Source organism: Mangifera indica, chromosome 17 (genome assembly GCF_011075055.1).
Source record: "Mangifera indica cultivar Alphonso chromosome 17, CATAS_Mindica_2.1, whole genome shotgun sequence".
Classification (NCBI taxonomy): domain Eukaryota; kingdom Viridiplantae; phylum Streptophyta; class Magnoliopsida; order Sapindales; family Anacardiaceae; genus Mangifera; species Mangifera indica.
Genome location: NC_058153.1, coordinates 12,750,376 through 12,765,725, shown reverse-complemented (window position 1 = coordinate 12,765,725; position 15,350 = coordinate 12,750,376). Strand labels below are relative to the sequence as shown.

Here is a 15,350-nt window from a genome sequence, read left to right as displayed (position 1 = left end):
ACACACATAAGGACTTGCTTTCACATTGGAGATTGAGATATTAGTAGTAATGTTAAGCCTCCACTTACTAGCTTGAACTTTAGGGTTAAGTGGTAACATAATATTAGAGCTAAAACTTTTCAGTTTAGATATGAGCTTAACTAAAGGAATTATGAAAGACTGTAAATCCTTTGACGGTTATCTTATTAAGCTTATTTTAGGTCCATTATTTACTTAATAGAGACAATCGATTAGCATTGTAAACTTAAGAAGCTAATCTTTTTATCTATTTACTGGCTTGAGTTTTTAGGTCAGGTGGTAACTTATTGTGATATTATTAGGAACTTGGAACCTTTAACACCTGAATTAGAACAGGAAATTAAAGCAAGCTAACACGTCATAAATTGAATGAACGAGCCTTTACTACTGCTATTTTATATATGAAGAAGGACACATTTACAAGATTGGTCCCTTGTGGTTGATTAAAAAAAAAAGAAGAAGAAGAAAGAAAAAAAACAAAACTCAAAATGCTTACTCGCAATTCAATGAGCCAGAACCCCCTAAATTAGCTAAAAGCTAACCTAACAAAACCCAAATTCTTTTCTTGCTTTTCCGCTGTTGCAACCATCTCTAATAAATATTCTAGTTCAATTTGGACTTACTAAACAATGTTGTATAGCACTCCAAAACACAACATTTCCAATTTACCTGCTACCTACCAATTACATCTACTTATTACTTGCATCTTCACTCCAATCCTTATAATTCTATCTATTTACTTGCTACCCTCATCTTCACTTTAATCTACATAATTCTATCCACAGACAATCCTAACAAGTATCAAAGCCAAAGATTTCAAATTTAACTTCCAAAATTTTAACCAAATGAAAACAAAACCAAAGCCTCCACCAACTAGTTTAATAATCTTTTAATTTAATTATTTACTAAACATAAGGAATGGTGCAACTTTGTAAAACATAAAAGGCCGATTTTTTATCTAAAGCACAGGGAAGATCGATGCATAAATTAATTAAAGTTTCCTATTAGTGGTTGGTAACATAAAGAAATAAAACATTTAACTCAATGAGGTCTGCTATCTTTTTCACTATTGTGAGCTTTTTTTAATGAGAAATATTTGCATGTTGTATGTTGACTAATAGATTTTGACTTCTTCACTACTGTGAGCTTCCTTTAATGAGAAATATTGTATGTTGACTAATGGATTTTGTTTTTCTTGAATTAATACACACTTTCATCCACTTATTCATGATTTTAAATTAGTTTTTGGTGTTGTGAGAGCTGAAATTGTTTAAGTGTAACTTAAAACTATGAAAATTAGTTGGCATAAAAGACCATTTTACAATGAATGACAATGACAATTCATTCGTGGCCTTTAGGGGTAGATTTCCACCATGCTCATGGCTAGCTTAAGCTTGACTCAAATCCATAATATATAACTTGAACTCAAGCTTTTTTGAGCTAGTGTGTTGTATTACTGAAGGGTTGTCAATGTGATAAACAATTTTTGCTAGCAAGGTAACAATATCAGTGGAGTGATAAATAGTGTTATAGAAGAGACAAACAAGCCGAAATCGAGAGTTTGGCTTGAATCCACCCCTATGATCTTAATTAGATACATTGAAAAAAAAGAAGGAATTTAGATTCTCTCATCTGGTAATAATATTTAGTGGACTAGGAATAATAATTTTAGTTATCAGAAAATGTTTTATCCATTGGGACAAAGAAATTTGGATTGCTTTTGTTGTCTTCACTCACTGTCTTTGTAGCTTGTGGTTGATAGGCTATTTTAATCAATATTTTTAAATATTTGGGATTCCTAGTTTACTCACTGCTTAAGATAAGTTGATAGTGCCCTAAATATCCATTGTTTATGTCAAAAGGGCTATTGTTGTGAAGATGGAACTGGAATGTACTAGTTGTATAGATGTGTGCTTCTATTGACATAATTTGAAGTTGGTGTAGGTTGTGATTGAGGTTAAGATATGGAGTATGGTTTGTGCAAGTTTTCATTCTCCAATGTCTTTTTTTTTTTTTCCTTTTTAGAGTTGTACATAAGCTGATGTTAGGAAAGCATTCATGCTTATATAATACTCCATTTAACTAGTTTTAGTAGTGTAACATGTGCATGGCACATTGAAAATGTTAACAAATAAAATAAGAATAAAACTTGCATGAAGTGATATGCTCCATGTTTCATGAAACTTGGTTCTAAAGTTGTTTACTGCATTTTTATTTTTCATCTAATTGTGATTTTCTTTTTCTCAAAGTTTGAGGTTGACTTGATTACTCAAAGACAGTAAACTAGGGTTTGAAAATCAAGAATTAGTTGTGAGATGTCAAATCAGGGCTGAAAATCTGCATATTTAAACTATTTACTATAGTAGGATGTAATTTGGAAAAATAAAAACCTTGAATTTGTGCATCAATCTAGTTTTACTAGCTTGATGCTGCCCATGGTTAAGAAAATGCCAGTGAGCCATTTAGGTCTCTCTCTTGGCCATTGTGAAACTATATATGAGCCCAAACCTAATCCTTTCGCTAAGCTTGCCCTAAAATCTTTTATGGTGGCTTAGTGTTGAACTTGGAATGATCCTACAAGTATGTCTTTTACATTCTGTCAAAACCTCTTCATATCATGTTCCAGAAAACCTAGATAGCATTCAAATTGAGTTGAGCCTGTATAGGAAGTAGTTTGAACTCGATTCAAATTTATAACATTCAGTTCGAGTCTAAGCTCATTCGAGCTAGATAAACATTCTTCGAAGGGTCTTTAGTAGGATGAACAGTGTTGTTAGAGGATAATTCGAACCAAACTCAAATTGGGCTACCATGTTAAAGCTCCAATTCAAATTTGGTTTGAATTGAACCGATCATCTAACCTAGCTGAGCTGGCTAGGCTTATATAAAAATGTCTCAAATTAGCAAAGTTGATTTAGAATTTATCTTATATAATAACTTAGAATCATTTATCGTAAACCAATTCTAGGCTTTGTTAATTTAATTTAATACTTCAAGAAGCAAAACTAATCTAAAAGGTCATTTCAAATAAAGTGTTTATTATACTTTACCATATACATGTTCCATGTGTTAGACTAAAACTATCTATTAGGTAGATTTTGGGTGAGCAACTACAATGTCAGTAATCGATACCAAGATATGTCATATTTGTCTTGAGGTCTTGTTAGAAGTTTCTCAACTTGATTTTAGTTTGATCTTTAAATTTTGGTATAAATTTTTTACTCATAAATTGTAAGAGGATGATTGTTCGCTCTATAAAAGGAGTAAGATTATGTGTATTAACATTGAGTAATATTTTATTTCTAATTGAAAATTATTCTATCACACAATTATTGTTAATATATAAATTAGTTCTCATTGTTAAGACACATGGTTTTATTTTTCTGAACTTTGCATCTATATGATAAAATGTTAGCCATTGGTGTTTGTGCTTAAATTCTAATTAGAAAGTCAAAAATTTCTCTAAAAACATTATTCGTAAATGCAAAATTGATGGCAAATCATTTTACATGATATGTGAATGTGGTATGAAAATTGAAAAGGTTTCATAAGGCATTTAGTAGTAGTACATATTCACTTACACAAACGCAGAGACTTGTATTCACACTCAAGGTAGAGATTTAGGTATTATTGTTAAGTCTCTACCTACTAGCTTGAATTTTAGGGTTAGGTCGAAACATAAAATTAGAGCCTTTTAGATTACATGTGACCCTAACTGAAGGAATTATGCAAGAGTGTAAATCCTTGGAGGTTTATCTTATTGAGCTTATTTTAGGTTAAGTACTAATTTAATAGGGATAATTGAACAACATTGTAAACCAAGAAAGCTAATCTTTTTATCTATCTATTAGATTAAGCTTTTAGGTCAGGTGGTAATTTTTAGTAACTTAGGATCTTCAAGACTTGAATCACAACACTCCAGCAAAATAAAATACAAATAGTCTATTTCCAAGGCATTAAAGCAGATCAACACACTATTAATTGAATAAAATAACCTAAAATGTTGTTTTATATAAGAACAAGGAGAACTACAACACATTTACAAGTTTGATCCCTTGCAGTAGGTGACAAATAAAAAAAGAAAATTAAATAGAATCCAAAATGATAATCGACAATTTGAGGAGTTGTGAACAAAACCCAAATTCTTCTCCTGTTTTTCTGTTATTACAACCAAATCTAATAAATGTTCCAATTCAATCTAGACTTAACTAAACGATGTGGCATAACACTTTAAAACAAAGTGTTAATTTATTCCATTTTACCCGTCGCCCACTTATTACATCTACCCTTTACTTGCCTTTGCATTCGAGTCCACATGATTCTATCAATGTATTTGCTGCCCATATCTTCACTCTAATCAACATTCTTCTCATAATAATTCTAACAAATATAAAATCAAAATTTTCAAATTCAACTTCTCAAATTTCAAGCATATAAAAATAAAACCGATGAGGTCTCCTACCTTTTTCGCTACTATGAGCTTCCTTTATTGAGAAATATTTGAATATGGTATGTTTACAAATGAATTTTGTATTTCTTAATTAATATGCATTTTTAGCCTTTTATTCAAGGTTTGAAATCAATTATTGGTGTAGTAAGAGCTGAAATTGATTAAACGCAATTGAAAACTATGAAAATCAATTGGTGTAGAAGACCAGTTTTCTAATAGTGTGCATAAAAAAACATTTTACATTGAACAACAAGGAAAATTCAATTATTGTCTTTAGGGGTGGATTCAAGCTAAGTGTAGGGCTGGCTTTAGTTTTATTTAAATTCATATTTCCCAATTTGCGACTAAACTTGTTTGAGTTGTTGTATTGTATTACTGGAGGGTTGTCTATTAGATAAATGGTATTGCTAGCAGAGTAACAATATCAGTGGAGGGATGAATAATGTCACCAAGAGTTTAGCTTGAATCCACCCCCTAATGGCCTTAATTACATACATTGAAAAAGAAGAAAAAATTAGATTATTTCATCTAGTGATAATGTTTGGTGGATTAGTAATAATAATATTTTAGTTATTAAAAAATGTTCTATCCATTGAGACAAAAAAATTTGAATTGAATATGTTGTCTTTCCTCACTGTTTTTGCAGCTTGTGGTTAATTCACTTATAAGTGTCAAGATAGGTTTTAATGATATCTGTAATTATTTTGGACTAGTTTACTCATAAGTTAACTTATGTTGTTAGTGCCCTTGATGTCCACTCTTTACTCCAAAATGGCTATTATTTTAAAGATAAAACTAGAATATGCTTAGTTTTATAGATGTGCGCTTATGTCAACATGGTTTATAAGTTGGTGTATGTAGTGATTGAAGAGAAGGAGTATGGTTTGCACAGGTTTTCATTCTCTAATGCTTTTTTTTTTTTTTCAATTTTCTTTTTTATTTGTATATAAGCTTATGCTAGTGAATCATTCATTGTTATATATTGTGAAGAGTAAATTTAGTTCAAGTAATGGAGGAAGATGGTTTAACCAAAGTTGGAGTAGGTTGTTAGTCTTTTTAATAATATGATGCATTTGAGTTGAAAACGCATCGTATCACTTAAAACTTCAAATAAATAGGAAAAAGTTAAAATTTTCTTCTTGCTCTATGAAGAAAGACTATTGGTGTTTCAGTTTCATTATCACTTTTAACGAAAATAAAAGGAGAAGGACATGGAACTAGACTTGTCAAATGATTTTCTAATCTGAAGACTAAAGTTGAAGAGATTACCAAATTGAGGTATCACACTTATTTTTGACATTCTGCTACTGTTGTATACTATGTAAAAATGTATTAGGCCTATAAGTATAAAAATAGAATTTCATATTATATAAAATCAATTATCTTATATTAAGATCTAATCTGCTACACTTATATACCACTCACTTATATTGTTTTTATTTGATATGAAACTCTTCAGTCTCTAACACCTTTTTTCAAATGCAATCACCAATCAAAGAAATTGGTTACTTTAATTTTTCATTAACTCACACCATAATTGTTTTTTCACAAGAAAAATAAAATTTATACAAGTAGTCATCTGTTAAAAATACAACTAACTGTTGACTGTTGTCAACATAAATCTAACGACACACTGAAGACTAATCCAACAATGACCAAACTTTCTCTTTTAAAATTGTAAAATGATGGTTGCTACACTTTTGATTTTTTCACTTATGAACAAATGAAGCTAGAATACTAAGAGTCTTCTTTCATTGAGCAAGATAAAAACCTCAACTTTATTTTTATTTATTTGAAGTTTTAAGTGATACGATAATTTTTCAATTCAAACGCACCGTATTACTAAAAATAATAATAACTTACTCTAATTTCGATTAAACAATATTGATGGCAAGGTAACAATATTGCATGTTATTAATCTTATGCAACATGTTTGTTCCTCAGAATAAAAATGGAAGAAGAAATGTTAAGTGTGACGTTAAATGGTATAACAAATGTGATTACATAGTTGCCCAATTCAACTAGTAGTAATATCGATCCTGCATACAAGCCAAGTGAATAATGTTACCCTTGTAAAATTCAAAGGTGTTGTACTGCAACAAAATGGGCATTGGGATGCCAAATTATATGCCAATAGCTAGCATATATGGCTTGGTACCTTCAAAATCAAGATGGAAGTAGTTATGGCTTATGATAATGCATTAATTTGGTTTCATAGTGTATGCTTATACAGTAATTTTCCTTGGACAAATATTACTATTGAAGAATCTAATTTTCAAAGTCATTTTAGTACTGAAGTAGTGCATAACATGATCAGAGATGATTCCTATGAATCAAAATTTGCATATTTCTTGAGAAATTATTCCAAATATATGCCAAGAAATGTCGGCTTTAGTCTAATGAGCCTTATGGAAATGGATGACTTGTGTGTTAGCAACTATTCCAAAATGAGCTAACACCAAGTTATGTGGGTAAGCTTATGATAGTTACCTTGAGGTAAGTTGCATTTGATCCAAAACACAACAACCAAACTCCCTGTTGTTGCCCAAAGACTTAGTCCCTTAAATGTTCATAGGAAAATTATGTTGTGGTTGAAAATGTGAATAAACATTATAATATATGTACTCTTTATGTAATCAACCCTTACTATATCTGTCATTCACAATTGATATTAAACTCCCTTTATGGATGTTAATAGGTCATATGTAATGTCTCTGTGCTCATACTATACTTTAAGGAATATCTATGTTGCATGTTATAACTTTCGAATTAAATTATGTCCTATTTAGCCACTAAGGAATTATTTTTCAAATTTTTATCTAGCATGACCATATTGACTTGGTGAAAACTTTTGAATCGGGAAGCCATAATTGTAATTGTATGCTAGGTTGATTAATCTGGATCGGATACAAGGATTTAACACTTTGGTCATGTGAGTTATCTCTGTATTCCATTACACCATATTGTATCTTAATCTAGGCTTTACTACGAGCAAGCAACTTATAGTGGGTCTAATGTCTTATTATGGACGTGTCTATCTACAGGCAGTGTAAGAAATGTGTAGTTATGGTGCCCCTTTGTAACGATTCTTTGATATCTAACATGCATGCATTTTGAACCTTTACTCACTTGACTTGTTCTTGCTTCCACCTAACAATATATCTTGTGTCACACTATGACTTAACTCTTATGCATATGAAATACTACTGTGTATCCACGATTTGTGTACTGTCTTTTGGGATAAGCCATATATCCTTACCCTAATTTTCTTTCTCTTTTTCTTTGATCTGCTTCACACACACGGGCGTGTATCCATGGACACATAAGGGCATGTCTCTCATCACTCATACATAATCATCTATTATCATGGTATTTTCTTGTGTGTTAAATTTCTACACACACAGGCGTGTGCCCTTTTAGAGAATCATTTCTTTCCTTTTCTATTGTCTTCTCGATCGCACTACTTCTTAGAAGTATTATAGTTTTTTAACCCTACATGTAATCATGCTAAAACTATATAAAAGAAGTTCATGTGTCCTAGTTAACCATTAACTAGTCAATGATGTCCAACAATCATCGGATCGCTAGAAAACCTGACATAAATCTGGTGTTTGGGTACGCACGCATGTGTTCCATACCAAACAACCTTGTGGTGAACATAGATAACAAGTTGAGAGACCTAATTTTGCACTTTGATTTGGTTTTTTCATTTTCTTTAAGTTTAATACCTTAACCAAAGTGTCTCTAACGATTTTATAACTAATATAACACATCAGAAATCTCAACGAAGCATTTTATATTGCATTTGAATGCATCATTCTAACAAAATACAAAAGTACAACCCTAAACCCTTCATTCAAAGTTTCAAAATCATAGCTACAAATTAGTAGACAAGCGAATTATCCTTTATTAGACCATATATACACCTTTTGATTCTCATCTAAATAGATTCATGCTCTTATAAAAAAAAAAAAAACCTGAACATCTAAGTATATATAAATATGCAATTGCCATTAACAACTCACCATATCAATTATACTTACTCATGGCAACACACTTGAACCACACATTGAAATTCTCAATCAACACACATGTATGTACCAAAATCATAGGCATGCTTCTGGATTTAGCATAATATCATACACCAAAGAAGGATAGCAAAATCTCTACTTACCTTTATATGTCATAGAGTGAACATATAAAAAGACTTTCTTCTCTCTAGTTTTGCCTTGTCCATGTCACCAAAAAGTAATCATCGAAATTGCAATCATAGAGCTTGGTTGATCAATTCTCACACTTTCTAGAAAAAATCGTGCATTTGGGCATTAGAGATAATAATCCTTAAAAAGCAGCAACATCCTATATATAAACTGAAAATGTGTTCAATAGATATAACTGTGTATCACTTAAATTTAAAATTTACACAGAACTATCTCATCTGGTTGATGTGACAATGACACACTGGTATGAAGTCATGGTCGTGTGTTACTGAAAACTCACGCTTTAACTTTTAAATCACATTTAATCTTTCACACAATAATTAAACTCATGCAAAAGGATTTTTTTGCCTTCAAGACATACTTATGAGTGTTACACTTTCTTCTCTTTCGTTAGAATTCTGACCCAAAATTCACTGAAAAAAGCTCAAGTAACTTATCTCTTATAGTTTGCTCCATCTCCCAAGTAGCCTTTTCAATCTTATGGTTCTTTCAAAAATACCTTGATTCCTTAATTGCTTGATCTTTTTATCTAAGATTTGGATTGGTCTCTCATCACAACTTAAATCCTCTAATAATTGAGTCTTCTTAGTCCTTAGCACATGAGAAGGATCACTAATGTACTTACACAATGATGAAATATGGAACATATCATGAATACAATTCATGCTCATTAGTAGTACAAGTCTATAAGCTATCTTACTGACCTGCTCTACTATCTCATATAGGTCAATGTACCTAGGAGCAAATTTACCCTTTCTCCCAAACCTCATCATATGGCAAAAAATGGTTTCTCTAAAAAAAAACTCTATCACCCATATATAACTTCAGATTTTAACATCTCTGATTGGTATAACTCTTTTACCAATCTTGGGCCTATTTTATTCTCTATCTGATCAGTTGGACTTCTTCAATAATTTTTTGAGTCATCTCTGGTCTAGAGATTAAACCAAGACATCTCTCTCATCTAACTCTTGCCAATGTAGAGGAAAATGATACTTCTTACCATAGAGTGTCTTATAGGGCATCATATAAATTGTTCCTAAAAACTGTTACTGTAGGTGAACTCTATTAAAGGCATCATCTCAAATCAACTCATCTTATAGTCCAAACAATAAGTTTTTAATATATCCTCTAACATTATATTAGTCATCTTAGCCTATGGGTGAGAAATTGTACTGAAAGCCAAATTAGTGTCCAATGATTTATGTAAACTCTTCAAAAAAAATTGACATAACTTTGTGTCTTTATTTAATACTATCGTCTTGGGCATACCATGCAATCTAATAATCTCTCAAATATATAGTTTTTCCAACTGATCAATAGGGGTGGTGTCTTTAATAGGCAAGAAATGCATTGTCTTAGTTAATTTATCAACTACTACCTACAATGCATTAACACCATTCTGAAGTCTTGAGAGCCTAATAATAAAGTCTATGGAAAAATGTTTCTACTTTTACTTGGGTACATTTAGAGACTAAAGTAATCTTAATAGTCTCTAGTGTTTGGTCTCAACCTACTGATAGGTGAGACACTTAGCCACAAATTCACCCACTCTCTTTTCATGCTGGACTATTAAAAACTCTTCCTTAGATCCCAATACATTTTTATGCCCTTAGGATGGGACGGTGTAAAAAAAACTGGGAGTCTTTACAAGAATCCTTTGTTGTAACTTTATCACCAGTGAGACACATATTGTACCTCTAAACTTAAGGACATCATCTACCTACTAAAAATCTATTTTGAAACCATCTTGAATCTTTTGAATTCTCTACCTACTCCAATCATCTTGTAGTTGAATCGTTTTGATCTCCTTCCCCAAAGTGGATTCGATCTTCAATCTTGCTAAAGCCCCAATCACTAGCACAATTTACTCAGTTTAAATCTGACTGTATCTCCCCCTGAACCGTCAACTGTGATACAAATACTTTTTGGTTAAGGGCATTTGTGACTACATTAGCTTTGCCTGAGTGATATTTGATATCATACTCATAATTCTTCATATGGAAATGACTCTATATTTTCATATGAACTATGTTATGGAATTCTCTTTATCCTTTTCATTTTGTTTCTAGGCAAATGCCATAAATTCATTATCAGTAAGATCATATTTTGTAACCTTTACGAAAGAATGACTTCGTTTTTAGTTCCTTCACCAGTATTTCTCCTACAAATACCTCTAAATATAACTATCAAATTATGTCTCTACTTGTCATTTCATCTGCCAATCCAAGGACTACTAAAGGTCACTTAAATTTTATTGGATGTGTTTTTTTCTGGGGGTGGACTCAATCTAAGCTTGCATAAGTGTAGATTGTTGTTCAACTGGAATGAGTGGAATTTAAATAGAAGTTTTAGCTTATCAAGTTTGGTTTGAGATCAATATCACATTGACATCATTTCATTGGATGCGAAAGCTCTGACAACTTTTCTTCTTATCCGATAATGATTCTTCTTTCATGATGTCACTAAATGACTAACTTGAGTGAGCGTAGCATAATCTTAAGTTGATTGTTATTTATTTAAGTTGAACTTAAAGTACTCTTTAGTTTAGGGTCAGTTTAACTCAAATCTATTATAAGTTTTTGTTACTATTTTGTAGGGGTTAGAGAAGTAAGTTACACTTTTAGGCCAAAGTTAGTTCAAATTTTTAGGGGGGTATAGGGAACTCTAAATTTTTATGGATATCGAGGTAAAGGCTTAAACTTGATACTTTACATATGACATGCTCATACTTGTTATCAAACTAAATTTGATTTCACTTAAATATAATTTAAAATTCATATTTAATGATTAAAAAATAAAACTATTTAAACTATTATTTTAATATTTATTTAAAAGTTCAACGATTCAAGTATTGATCAGAGGAGGATTAATTCAGACCGATTTCATGACTAGGTTCAAAAACATTGGTGTGATAATTGAAAAGAATTTAGACATGATGAAGAAAAAAAAAAGCCATTCTCGCTTCGATTTTTATAGCCTGATTTCATATTTTTCTTGGCCCAATAAGCATCTTTAGGAAGTATCCGGGCTAGGGCTTATCTTGTCTCAACTCTTAGCCTTCCCTTGTCATGATTCATGCCCCAAAATTCAATTAAGTCACTAATCACCTCGGTCACACTTTAATTAATTAGGAAGTAGGTAATTATTGATACTTGTTATTAGTAGGTAGGATTCTCTTTGCCATACCCCCCCTCCCCGACCCCCCAAAAAAAGAATAAAATAAAATGAAATGAAACTCAAAATTATATTTGCAAATTTCTCATACTTGCTTAAATTGGATAATCAATACCGATAACATTATTGTAACTGTTAATCATCATTATATAGTTGATAAATATTCTTTCATGAAAATGGATCATCATATCATTAAAAATGAATTCGAATCAAATTAATTTAAATTTGAATATATGTTTTACTCAAGTTTGGATTCACTAATAATTTTTCAGTGTAACTATTCTTTTTTAGTAATTTTTGAATTTAAATTTAAAAATTTAATTATATAACACACATTGTCGGATATAAAAAGTAGGACCTAGTTAATAAAAACGTGAATTATTCTCGTTTTAAATATATTATTCTAAATTTTTGAACTTACAATATATTAAATACGTATTTTATTTGTTTTTGTATTAAATACATATTAATATCATTTTTATGTTTTCTATTTTTTTATGAATTTTTAAAGTATAAAAATATTCCTTTTAATTTTAATCAATTATCATTATATTGTAACTATCAAAAACAAAAAGATTCAGTTTTTTCTCATCTAAATCTCTAACATCTCTTAATAATTTTTAGTGATAATTAAATCTTAATTATATATTATGTTATATTAGATTTAACAGTTAATTATATGTTTTATATTTAAATTATTAATCAAAAGATTAATAAATAATACTAAAATTATTATCGATATTATCATATTTTTTAAAAAATATTATTGATGATATATTATTTAGATCTATATATACATATTTTGTATTTTTTTTCATATTTAAATCTTATGATCATATATTTATTGTATTATACTCATATAATTTTCACAAATTTTTTTTCTTGTTTCTGAATTCACTAACCAGGAGTAGGTAACTTCTTCAACGAACAACACAAAATCTTCCGAGCGAAAATCTTTCCATTTTTCACAATATCTAGATATACGATAGCTTGATATATGTAGCTATAGAGAGCCCAGAATAATAAAGAGGAAGAGAGGCTGACAGAAGAGAGTGAGCGCACGCAGGCAATTGTCTGAGAAAATACCTTTGCGGGTGCGTGCTCACTTATCTTTCTGTCAGCTCAAAACCCTTCACTTGTCTCTCGTCCTTACAACTCAGACTACAGAAAATTTTTCTTCCGCTTATATGTCTGCACGTCCACTTCTCTCTCCACATTTATCTGTAGAACGCTTGAGTTCTATAAAAGAGAAGTTAAAATTGACTTATGTTCTTTGTATTGTTTGGATTTCTTATATTATAATAATAAGAATAATATGTGATAGAGCTTGGAATTGGAAAGCGTGACTTTTCATGGTCCTCTATTAGTCTTTGACGAGGACGAACTACTTCAAGGTACGCTTGGTTACTGTTCATACCCTAACGGAAAACTATGATTTTCTTTTGGAATTTTTATGTTCTTTCCCGTTTTCACCTTCTTCTTTGCTTATCAAATTCATAACCCTCTTCTTCCTCCTCCTTGTCTTTATTTTGGCCTCCAATTTTGGGTGTTTTCTCCTCTCTTTAGCTTGTACCAAGTGGGTTTTCGCTATAAAGTTTTCAATTTTTTTGTTTATTGTGAATCTTGCTGACATCGTTTTGATTTTGTTTGATTTTATGTGTTGCAGCTTTGCTACTTTATGTTTTTGCTTCCTCTTTGTGATCTGGATTTGGTTGACATCAAAACTTTTGTGTCTTTGACTCGATAATTTTTTTTCCTAAAATTAGAAAAATGGTTTGTTTTCACTTCTGGGAAAATATGCTCGACTTTGTAGCCATGAATGAAGTTTCCCAAGAAGCCAATCTTCTTGTAAAGGTTGGGAATCCCTTCTCTGAGCATGCTGATTTTTCTCGATTCTTATTTTGTTTTCTTTTTAGGGCAGGAGCAAATTAGGTCTGTCTTTGTTTCCACTTTATTTAAGTGTATAATTGTTTTCAGCACCATTTGTTGTTTGGTTCTGGGGAGCAACAACAAACAACTTCTATTTCCGGAAGCTTAATCATCAGGTAATTTTGCTTGCTAATATCTTTTCATTTTCGCGTTGTTTCCTCATGCATTTTGCAGCAATATTCTTCTGATTTTATGTGATTTATTTGGTGGATTTGTTCTATATTTAGATGCAATTAATCTTTTTCCACTTGATGGAGTAGTTTCAATATGAATAAGCTGTTATTGTGGAAGATTAGCCATTAAAGAAGGATTTAAGAAACTTGTTGAGCATAAAATTTAATGGGGACACATAGGTGACTTTTAAATCAAATTGTAACGAAATTGTATCTGTTCAGGCTAGATTTTAGACTTTTGCTTCTGGTTCTGGGTTGTCTTCTCATTTCAACTAAATGCTTTTTCAACTTGCATCTTCACTTATGATGAATTTCGTGGGATTGATTTAGATATTGGCCTTTCGAAGATATTATGTTGAGCAGTTTCCGTGTATTGGCCCACTTAGAAACTTTCTTATTAGTAGTTTGTTTTTGACTTGCCGTAATAATGTTCCCTATTTCCATTGCATAACAAGTTGACTCATACCTATGATCTTTTTAAACTAAATTTTGGGCTCTACCAGTTTTAATTTAAATGAATTCACTGAACAATTTTGAGTTGATTGGCAGGTTGGCATCATTCTTTTCATGTTCTGATGCCATATAGTGGTTTATTCAATAATATGAGGAAGTCGGTCTCATAGTAAACAAAATTCAGCTAATGAGGTTGAGTTTTTTGGTGATATTTTTCTTGCACACCAGTTAACTAGTCTTCGTTTCTGATATAATAAGTGATCAGCTTAATAAAAAAGTCTTGATGAAGTTCTATAGTGTTCTTGTGGCTTATTGTCCTCAGAACTTTTTTTTTTATATGATTTGTAGTCCTTATTTGCTCAAATTTGATTGAGCATGGATAACCCTTATGGTTGTTGAAATGTATATCATTGTCAACTTGAAGTGGATGACGGTGGAACTTTATTTTTTTATTTGTGATAATAATATATATGATCCTGTATTTATATATACTCCAATATTTTCATCCTTGATAGTAGAATTCCATGTAAATGTTTAAGTACATACATTGCCATTGAAAATTTTTGCGTTACAAGTGTCATACATCTTAAAAATTTCATTGGGCCATTTTATATGTCTAAGCTCATATTTAGGATTAAGATGTTTATATGTCAAGTGCATTGGGCCATTTTATACATAATGAGGTGCAAGTTTTGAAATAAACTGCAATTTAATTGGATTGAGTTTGATAAAATAAACATTAGATTCTAAAAGATATAGTCATGACACTTTCCTTTAAGTAACTTCTGATGAATTACTCTTGAGAGGAAGACCTTTAATCTTTTTGGGGGGCATCTCTGGACTCATGAATAGATGAAACACAATTTCTTCAATTAGAAATGAGGGCAGATGTTAACTTTCATTCTAAATATCACTAACAATTAAATGATA

At 30.8% G+C, this 15,350-nt stretch overlaps 1 long non-coding RNA gene across 2 annotated transcripts; it reads left to right on the top strand.

Annotated features, from left to right (window-relative positions):
* Positions 1-12,885: 12,885 nt before the first annotated feature.
* On the top strand, positions 12,886-14,859 carry LOC123201110. Of its 2 annotated transcripts, none has more exons than XR_006498712.1 (4): positions 12,886-13,259; positions 13,532-13,719; positions 13,843-13,910; positions 14,517-14,859. It is a non-coding gene; the product is annotated as an uncharacterized LOC123201110 (long non-coding RNA). The 2 variants fall into 2 exon arrangements; XR_006498713.1 differs by having other exon boundaries at positions 13,787-13,910.
* The last annotated feature ends 491 nt before the right edge of the window (positions 14,860-15,350 follow it).